The sequence below is a fragment of the Stegodyphus dumicola genome, chromosome 2 (assembly GCF_044657685.1).
Source record: "Stegodyphus dumicola isolate Sdum_Otavi_A_Nest chromosome 2, ASM4465768v1".
Classification (NCBI taxonomy): domain Eukaryota; kingdom Metazoa; phylum Arthropoda; class Arachnida; order Araneae; family Eresidae; genus Stegodyphus; species Stegodyphus dumicola.
In genome coordinates, this window is record NC_140769.1 from 3,692,963 (window position 1) to 3,704,356 (window position 11,394).

Genomic DNA, 11,394 nt, shown 5'->3' on the forward strand with positions numbered 1-11,394 from the left:
AATCAGGCAAAGGAAGAGTTAGAAGCAAAACAAATTTGACTTATTTGTAAAGCTTATTTATTAAACAAAAGGTAAAGAGCAAAAAAAGATGCTATATGTTTGATATTATTAAAAAAATAAGCGATTTTTTCTCCCTGGAGCAAATTACAAAAAAAAACCTATTTACAAAAAAAACCAATATTATATGGTTGGTATGATTTTTAATACATTGTATGCCTTCCAGACGATTCAATACAGTCCGTACAACGCCTAGGCATGCTGAGTATGAAATTATCGACCTGATCTTGGGGGATATTACACCACTCAACCCGAAGTTCCGGTAGACATGTAGGAGGAGGTTGACGGGCTGCAACTCGTCGGCCAAGCATGTCCCACACGTGCTCTACTGGATTCAAGTCCGGTGAGAATGCTTACCAGTCCATACGGGTGATATCCTTCGATTGAAGGCATTCGCTTAGGATGTTTCCACGGTGAGGACGGGCGTTGTCATCCATAAACACAAATTGTGCGCCCATGGCGCCCCGAAACAAACGTAGATGTTGTCCCAGAATGACGTCCCGATAGATTTGGCTTGTCATGGTTCCAATTTGAACATGCAGGTCAGTTCTGGAACTCAGAATATTTCCACCCCAAATGAGCACTCCTGCACCACCGTAACGGTGTCGTTCAATGATGTTTTCTCGGTAGTGAGGGGTACCTAAAGCTCTCCATATGAAAGTCCGGCGAGAATCAGACTGCATGCTAAACCTGGACTCGCCGAAAAACATCACACAAGCCTACTGTTGCGGTGTCCACAATGCATGCTCTCTACTCCAGGCTACTCGCAGGCGACAGTGTGTTGCAGTAAGTGGAACGCATCTGACAGGTCTATGAGCATATAGACCGATCTGCCCTAAGCGTCTGTACACGGTCTGCCTTGAAATTGTCGTACCAGTGGCTGAAGAGAGCTGACGAGACAGGTCTGAGGCTGTGCTCCGCCTGTTTCATTTGGCAGTAACTGCCAAATACCGGTCCTCATTCGGCGTTGTAACTCTGGGGCGACCTGTGCTGTAACATCTACGCACATTACCATCATCTGGTCAATTCCAAGTTTGTCTGATACTTCCAGTTGGGTACGCCCACATTCTAGACGGCCGATAATTCTACCACGTAAAAAATCATCCAAATGCGTCCTTTGTGTCATAACTATTCGGTTATTGAACTGAAATGCTTATAAAGCTGCTGTGAACAATTTTATTTCTTTGCCTGTATTCCTTATATATCACTCTCTTACACTCTCGTCATTGTGACGTACCATCGGTGTCATCTGGTTACTTCCTGAAATTTGCATATGATTCTTGAAGATGTGTGTAGTGATTTTACAGGTGATATATTTATTTTAGAGTTCGATTTCCGCGTGACTCCGAATTATCCTTAATTTATGGACATGAGTGTATTATCGGAAAGATTTACTAGTTATTATGCATGACAATAATATCGCTTTATTAAATAGTTTGAGATGCTTGCGCTAAATGTCCAAGTAAATTTGAAGGACTCTTTTGGACACGTTTATTAATTCATTAATTTAAATTTATTAAGACCCAGTTTCAAATCCAGGCGAATGGGATAGCTGAATTGCTTGGTTTCCCGCATTCGTAAAAAGCCAGCGTTTTACAGCCAGCTTCTCCTAGAATGTAGTCCACGATGATATTTATATGTGCCGACATAGTAAAGGACTCTTTATTCCAGAACGGGTGGTAAAATAAATTCCAAATGGACTTTTCCGTGACGTCTGTACATATGTATCTTGCATAATTCAAAACCGATTAGCCGTAGAACATTTCAGTTTTGCTTATGAGACTACGATAACATCTCGTTGTGCGAGTTCCTTTTTAACCCGTTTGGCCTATAACCACGAGTCTGACTCGTGGTAAAGAATTTGTGCCATAAACAAAAGCCACGAATCTGACTCGTGGTGAGGAATTTATGTGCAAAATTCTGCGTATTATTATTAGAACAAGCGATTGGAGTTATTATACATCGAATATTTTTCGTTTAATTGTAACGTCAGAATTTTGTCTTTTTTTTCCGTTGTTTCTGACGAAACTGGATGATCTGTTACTTTAGTTCCCCGTAAAGCTTTGTTACGTTCACACGTTTCAAATATAATTTCATATAAAGAATTAAAAAACTCTTATACCCATCATGCCAAACTCTTATATACTTATAAACTCTCATCATCGCATTTCGCTAGGTGTGTCCTTATGGTAAAAGTTGTTAGCACTAACAATAGCAGAAGGCAGACGCTTGGTCTGAATCCTGATGAAAACAAAGCTGAATTTTCATGTTTCCTGATTCGAAATATCTTAAGGGCTCTAAATTGAGACTGAACAGTTTTAATGTCATTTATATCTTAGTTAATTCAACGCGAAATTGAAACAATGTTAGGACAATAAGGAAAAAAAATAATATCAAAAACAGAGAACAAGTATATGCAGCTTAACTGTGTCGAAGAGACAAATGCCGCTGTAAAACGTAAAGCTAAGCAATCAAAGAACTTCAAACTTACTGATAAAATCAAAAATAATGAACGTAAAGTTATGATTCGTGCCCTGCACACTGTTCTTGCAAAATGCTGTCCGATTACTATCTTTTTTGAAGCCGTCAAAATCAACTCAAATTTTGTGAGCAATTTTTTGTTTTTCTTTACAAATGCATTTCGATGAAAATGTGTGTTACGAGATTTGTATTTTGAACATTCGGAAACGGCTTTACTTTTATGATTCCGCTATATGTCAGTGATAATTATATGAATTCAAAACTGCAACCGAGACTAATACACTCCCCAAAAGTGAAATTGAAACACCAAGAAAGAATGCTCGTAGCTTCGTGCGAATTGCAAGATAGGGAGAGTTGTGAGATAGATATGCAAAGGACTAAAAAAGAAGACAGATAAAAATCTTTATAAACCAACCTTATTCAGTATCTAATGTGGCAACCTCAGGCAGCGATACACGCCGCAATCCGGCGAGGCGTGCTATCAATGAGTTCATTGATGGTTGCCTGAGGCAGTCTTTGCCAAACCACATCCACTGCTGCACGCAGAATATCCAGAGTTTGCGGCCGTGGTCCTCGGTTGATTTCACGTCCAATGACATCCCACAGGTGTTCGATAGGATTCATATCTGGATAGGCTGCCGGCCAGTGTACGATGTCAAATCCGGTCAGGCTGTTAAGAGTACACCGTGCAACATGCGACATGGCATTGTCTTGCTGGAATACCGTGTTGGGTTCGCACTGAAGCCGGGACAGAACAATAGGTTCCACAACTTGCGTGACGTAGAGGTCCTCTCTCAAACTGCCGTTAATGTGTACCAGGGGCGTCTTGTGATCAAACATTATGTCACTCCAAACCATAATGCATGGTGCAGGACCAGTGTGACCCTCGGTGAAATGAGCTGTTTCGTAGCATTATCCGGGTAGCCACCATATCCGTCGATGGCCGTCATTCCTCCACAGAAAGAAACAAGATTCATCCGTGAACAAAACACGATGCCATTCGATGGTCCACTCACTATGACGCTGACACTACACCAGGCGTCTAGTCTTGTGTTCAGCAGTCAATGGTATCCCTGTGGCTGGTACCCATGAATGTAAATGTACTTCATACAAACTCTTGCGTATAGTTTTGGTTTATACAGATCCACCTGCTCCTGGAGGCAAGCGGCTTCAGATCACACGTGACGTGGAGAAAGGGTCTCCAATAGTTGATCGCCGAGTACGCCGGTCTGTGCGATCTGACGTGCACCTGTGAGCACCATTTTATCTTCTACGTGCACGTACACCTTCCTGAATCCATCGGGTCACACAAAGTTGGATTGTACTCAATTTGCGCCTAAAACGAGTGGTTATTGTGCGAGCGACAAACCAAGTTCGTGGAGTTCGATAACGCGGTCACGTTCTCGGTCGTTGACTGATGGTATTGAGCTGGCCGACGTCTCAGAGGCATTTTCTTTATGCGTGACCGAAAGTCTCCAATGCTCCGTAAACCCTCAAATAGTGTTTTTGAGAAACTTTGATACTTCTCAGTTAGGCTGGCCTCAGCGCGATATCTATCGCGCTCTTACCAGCACCTCAAATATCCCTGGGTAGGGTAAACCTCGCATGAAGTTCTTCGAGTGGTAAACTCTGTGAGTAAAGGGAATTAGAAGTAAATTTGGCCCATTGCCTGTGATAATTGTTTATCAGAGGAGCAATTGGCTGACCTTTATAGCCCGCATATGCCTTCCAATGTTTGGGCAACTTTCATCATTTGCATAGCCACCTCGTAACTCTCGATCCTGCAACTTGCATCACGCTACGCGTATTTTTTCTTGGTGTTCCAATTTCACTTTTGAGGAGTGTATATTGTTAAAATCAATGAAAACATAACTCAGTTATCATAAGTGCCGCAGAATGTTTTTGCCAATAAATGTACACCTTGCACAAAAAAATGGGACAGTTCTATATCGTCCGTTCTATTGGACCGACTTACTTTTTCCATGTCTTGAAAGCGCAACTTAGGATATATATTAGATTTATACATAGCATTGCTCTGACATAGATATTTTAATGCAAAATCAGACTTTTTCTGAAATAACATACCAGTTGTTTTCCATATTTCGATTTTATGACTGAAATTTTGCCAAAGTGCCAAGTTTTATAAAAATCACACAATTAGTTTTTAAAAATATTAGCTCTGAAAATTTTAGTTCCTCCATGTTAATTGAATTTGGTATATATTTATTAATATCACTCACATTTCGAAATTTACATTCATTTCATAGAAAATTCGCCCATTTTTACTTCCTTGTACGAAGTAAAAAGGAAGTATAATAATCGCGAAGAATTTCAAATCTCATATTTATATGAAAATATCCATTTTGACCGCTATCGAATGCAATTTAACGATGTTTTTGCTTGACATCTGTACAGAAGAACTGAATAAAGGCCTCTTTTCCCCCCAAAAAATTATAAAACTGATTTAAAATAAATTCTGAAGAGAATAATTCTTGGCGTCTGTACGTACGTACGCATGTACGTATGTACGTATCTCGCATAACTCAAAAACGAGTAGCCTCAGAACGTTGAAATTTTGTACATAAGACTTCTATAACATGCAGATGTACACCTCATTATTTTGTTGCAATCGGCCGCATTAAAGTTTATAAAATTACTCGAATTGGTGAGCTCAGTCTAATATGTTTGTAAATTATGCATTTTTTGCTTTAAAAATAATTGAGTTATGTCATTCTTATTTTCGGGTTAATGCCTTTATGCCTTCAATAAATCTATATGCAATATTTGTAGAATTAATCAACATTTTAAAAATTGTTTAAGTGCGGCCAAGCCTAACTATTTTTGTCATCACGGCTACGTTTGTTTACATTTGACACTTGGCAGAATAGTAAATTGTTGCCAATCTAGAGAAACTAAGCTTCGCAACAACAAAGGTAACGCCTTCTTTTATTATTGCGAATTAAAACATGCTTAATCCATTCTGGAATTTATTCGAGGAAATAAGTGTTCAAGATTCACTTTGTAATTTTTAATGTAGATGTTTTAAGTTTTTGTGCATTTTAGCCTTGTAGAGAAGGGAGAACTGAATTAACTGAATGATAAAGACTGAATCGTCTGTGAAAAACTGTTTCTTTCTTCTTTTTTTTTTAATTCTCTTTTTTTTTTTAATTCTTTTTTTTTTTTTTTTTTTTTTTTTTTTTTTTTTTTTTTTTGCAAGATGTATGCAAGTATTAAATTATTACAATTAGGTATATACTTTTAGAACTCATGTACTTTGATGTATCTTTAATACAAGGACGGTAATTCAAAGAGCACTTAACAAGATCATTATAACCATCCTAGCTATTAATGTAATTATTCGTTGAACGAAACAAATCGTCCTAAAATACATTATACTCCAGGAATGGAATATATTTAAAACCTGTTTCATTGAACAAGCTCTTCCTCGCTGCCGTCGTTCAAGACCAAAACTGTCTGTATTCTCCAGGGAATCGATAAGATTCATTTTAGTTAATTTATATTATTAACTAAAATGTTTCCCATTTTATTCATACAGAATACCAAGCTCACTATTTAGCATTTAAATAAAAACAATGTGTATCGAGCTACATCAGTTCTAACCCCTCGGGATGAATTGATCAGCTTTATCTCATTGAGGGAATCTTTAAACAGCATGGCTAGCCTTTTAGGCAAACAAAAGGCTCTTGTCCACTTCCAGATGATCATTATCTAATCCGACTCATCAACAAACGACCATCCCAGTCGCAATCTCCGTAATTACGAGACCCGGACTTTCTCATCGGCCGTCCATCTGTCATCCGGCAATGATCAAACGGACGGATAGACATAAAGACACCCAGCCTCGTTAGCTGATCATGCACCAGATGGCGTTCTAGCCGTATAAAACAAAAGACAGAATGGATGTTGCAATAATTCTTTTTTTTTTTTTTTCTGTTAGTATTTTTGGTTCATTCTGCTCCTATTTCTTTTATTTTCTGGGCAATTTTTTCACCCTCTTCTGTCCGGCAATTTATCTTTGTTTCGTGTCAATTTGTGAATGATGTCCGGCTTCTCCCTTTCTCGTTGTTTTGTTTTCTCTCTTGCAGTCAATATAGTCTTGACGTAGCTAGGAATGTTTCACCTGTTCAAAGATTAGTATATTGTTAGGAGCGGTAGATGTAGAGGTTAAAATAAAATTCTTTTTAATTTTGCAACGTTTAAGGGGAAAAGTAATTCTGATAAATTCAGAGAAAATTTTAGTATGTAACTCGATACACAGTCTTTCACATGCTGTGGTGTTACAGAGATTAAATTGTCTTACATTTTCATTCTTTTCTTCTTTTGCCAGTGTTATTATTTAACAGTGTATTATTATAACTGTTACAATTATTATTACTGTTATAATTAGTATACGGATAAAACTTAATTATTTCAAGACAAACTATGAAATAACATTCAAAATAAGTTAATCAGTTTTAGCTTAATTACGAAACTTTGCATCATTGTTATAAATGGTATTGAATTTTTATTAATAAACCTGAAATTCATAACTTTCTTTGAGAAAAAGGAAGCTAATATTTTCGACTAGTATACTGTTGCCATTCGTAAAGTGGAAAGTTTAGAATTACGCATTTTCCTAGTGTATTTGCCCCCTCCCACTTTTTTGTAACTAATTTTCTCGTGCGAAAGTCGAAAGGAGAAAATTAGGCGAGTAATTTAATTTCCAAAGAACGCGGCTGTGGTAATAACTTTGTTCAGTCATTATGCTTTTTACGCTGTTGGAAACGTGAAAAATGAGTAGTGCCTTCGTCGGGACTTGAACCTTGGACCTCTCGAATACGTGCCTAGTGAGCTACCGTTATACCTGAAGGCATTCTTTAAAGAGGGAGAAAATACCACATATAATCGTTCTTTAAATTGTGATTGGGAATTGGGGGACCCAATCGCCAAATCCTGGTGGTGACGAATTATTGTCTACCACCTTTTTTCAGTTGGGGCGCCACTGTAGAGTCATTAGGTTTTCTTATGCTGCTGGAGACGTGACACATGAGCAGTGGCATCGCCGGGACTCGAACCTTTAACCTTTCGAATAGGAGCCGAGTTTGCTACCGTTACACCACGAAGGCATACTGGAAGGAGAGAGAAAGTGCCTTATAACATAAACAAATGAAAAGGAGTTATAGATAAATTACAGGTAACTATTCCGGTACTATTTTTTAAAGAAACCTACATTTCTATAAGAGTGCACAGTAATATTAACATCACAATATCTGACGGATATTGAGCCGGTATCTGAATCAAAGCCCGAGAAGGATTTCACATGAGTTTTTGACTGCAATTTCTAAGATGAGTATTGGAGGAATGAGGGAGAAGGTGGCAAAAGATTTCAGAGCTCTAACATTTCAGCAGTAGATAAGGCTGTAATGATCTGGACGTAAATAATAGAAGTAAGGTGGAATCACATGTTTGAGGAGAAGTTTATTAAGTGTTTCCAATATATATTCAATGAAAATAAAAATTATCAAGGAAATAAAATTTACCAATAAACTAACCCTCAGGGAGGAAAACTATGTATAGTAGAAAAAGGAATAAATTGCGGAAATATTTCAAAATTTTTCAGAACCTAGCACTAAAATACACAGGCGAGGAAATGCGGTATATGCGTATGCCATTTTTAGGTATAGTAATTCTTCACAAACTAATTAAAATCTGTATGTCACTATAATCTGTATGTTCGTAACTTTTTTATTGGATTAAAATTCGAAGTGAATACAATGTCAGATGTCGAAATTACGTGTTTAGTTTGTAGAGTCATTAATTTATTTTGAGCAGGAGTACATGTAAAATGAGCAATCCCTCGCTGGGACTCAAACCTGGACTCTCGAATACTCGTCCTGTATGCTGCCGTTACACCAGGAAGACATGCAGAAAGGAGAGAGAAAATACCTTATATACTCCGACGTGGTGTGTTTCGACCATAAAACCAATTTGTTTGGTTAATTAAGTCGGGCTGCGCTCACTTCTGGTAACTTATATACTCCCCCTTTTAAAGGGCCACTAAGGTTAGAAAACCCAGTCGCTAAATCCTGATGGTGAAGAATTATCATCCAACACTTCTTATTTTTAGTTCGTGCGGCACCGTAGACATATTAGGTTATTTTTGAGGGCAGGATACATGAAAAATGAGCAATGTCCTAGCCGGGACTCAAACCTGGATCTCTCGAATACGCGCCGAGTGTGCTGACCACTACACCACGAATACATGCAGTAATGAGGGAGAAAATACCTTATGTTAGCTAACTGAAGATTAAGATGAATAAGTTGATCTTAACTGTTCATTCATAGAGAAAGCTACACAGGAAAAGTAAAAATACAGAGGCACATGCATTTAAAAATTGAGTTAAATGGATATCTCGGTAATTTGTATTTAAATCAAATAAATATAATTAACCACTAAGTAAGCTGTAACCGTAATTCTATTCTCTCATTGCTTTCCATAAATCTCCAAAAGCAGAAAGTACTAGAAATTTCTAGCGCCGGTTAAAATTATAATAGGCCGGAGAGAGAGAGTCTGAGTTCCTTTGCTGAGTTATTGTTATTACGAGTTGTAGTTGCGCTGAACTGAGATATCCGAGTTAGCTTTCCCTTTAGATGCGCTTTGCAGTGCGTTGTGTTTTAAGGTTTGTAGTAATTTGAAGTAGTATCACTACTGATTATATAGCGTGATATTGCGAACACTTGTGCGAATATCTTTGAGGAAAATTCCAACGTTCCGATATATTCCTTTTGCTAAGAATAAATTTTATTAACCTATTACCGAACTTGTGCTTTTAATCTGTTACGAACCCGTACGGATGCGACAGTATTTTTAAAAGTACATTTTAAGAGTTTCTTTCCTTATTTTTAAGAAAACAGAATAAAAAACAAACAAAATAAAATAAAATCTGAAAGCTTTCAGATATTATATTACGGCCAAAGGGGCGTTTTCTGAACGTTTTGTGTGTTACCTTTATTTTTTAAATATCATGTTCTTTGCACTTAATTCAGTTCAACAGCAATATTTAAAAGAGCGTATCTTTAGAATTTCCGATACACAGTCTCGTGCGCTAAAGATAAAAGTGTTTTTTATGCTGTACAGTGTTTCCATTACTCGCTTTGTAATTCGCTAAAGTTTTACAAAATATGAAATGGATAATAAAACATATTCCAAATTCCAAATTTGGGCTTCCGGTTGCCCCTATTCGGGTGGAAACGTATGTTATTCAAAACTTGATGGCTCTAGGTACCGTTGTTTTATTACAATACGAGAAACATACATACATTTATTCAGATTCTTCACTATTTAATTTCTGTAAATATAATGCAGGGCTCTAATATTTGGTGGCAACAATTTGAAAAGTAAACTGATATTTATCGAGTAGCAACGCAAATTGCCAAAACAAAATTAATATAGTCCTTCTAGGCAAATTGTCTCTTCGGACTAGAAAACCGTGATCAGATCTTAGTAAGACTTATTAGACGGAAGAATTAAAGTGTTGATTTTATTTTGTTACGTGCATTTTAACGGAAGCGAATTTTTACACTTCAAATAATTTCGCGTTTATACACTTTACATTTCTGCATTTTTTCCTCGACGAAACAATTATTCTGAGTAGTGATTTTCATGATCCAATTCCTGTTATTTTTAATTCCAAGTACTTCAGGTTTGTAGAATCTTAGAAGCTAAAAAATCATGTGTGCTTGGGTAATACATCAAATTTCGATCATTTATCAAGCAGGTGGTGAGCAAGCGCGAGTCTTTTTTTTTTTTTTTTTTAATTGGTTCGCTGCTTACACTATCCCTCGAGACTAAACAGCATTTTTCAAAGTCCTTTAATCCACGCAACTAATGCATTAATAAGAAAAGCATTTTTAAACTCTCAAGTGTTGCGCTAAAAATTAAATGTTTTCCTTTCCATTTATATTAATATTTTTAATTAGCAGAAGCATCTTGCATTTCGAAAGTTCTCGGATGATTTTTTTCTTAAGTCTTAGATTACGAAGCGTCTTTTAAATAAAATTAATCGAGCCTTTTCAAGTAAAAATGTAAGCATATTTAATGAAAATAGATCATTCATGTGGAAGCTGTGACTAAGAAAGTGCTACGAAAAGAGGCAGAGGGGGGGGGTGACTTTGCCGAGTTCAAACTGCAGGAATGTTTTTATATATCTGCTGGGAGACACTTCAATGTGCATGCAAAGTTTTATTCCCTTATTTGTTTTTTTATTTATAGCTTATAAAGTTCCAATTGCTCTGGGAGATGAATTTAGATCTTACAACTATACTAGACAGGTTATCGAGTTATCAATATGTTTGAAATACTATGTCAAAGACTTGCGACGGTTTAAGTAATCTTTTTATTACCTTAAAGGAACGTTTGCCCACAAGGGCTATTAGTCTCGAAACGGCATTTTTCGTAGGTTCATTATAAACGGCGTATCACCTTTTTAAATTGTTGCTACAGAATATTATCGCCATCATTAAAACTCAATGATTTGAAAGCGAGCAATGGCAACACAGTACGAAATAAATATTTTTGTCTCCAGCGAGCGAGACTGTCTATCGGAAATTTTAAAGATATGATGTTTTTAAATATTTTATTGTGTATTTCATATTTTGTAGAATTTTTGATTAAGAAACTAAACTATTCAAGTCAACGAGCAATGGCAACACCGTACGGAAAAAAAGCATTCTTATCTCCAGCCCGCGAGCTTGCCTATCAAAAATTCTAAAGATATGCCTTTTTTAATATTTTCAGCGCAAATTGACCCAAATGCTCATGAAACGTGCTTGTGTGTATAAATGAAGAAAACGCCC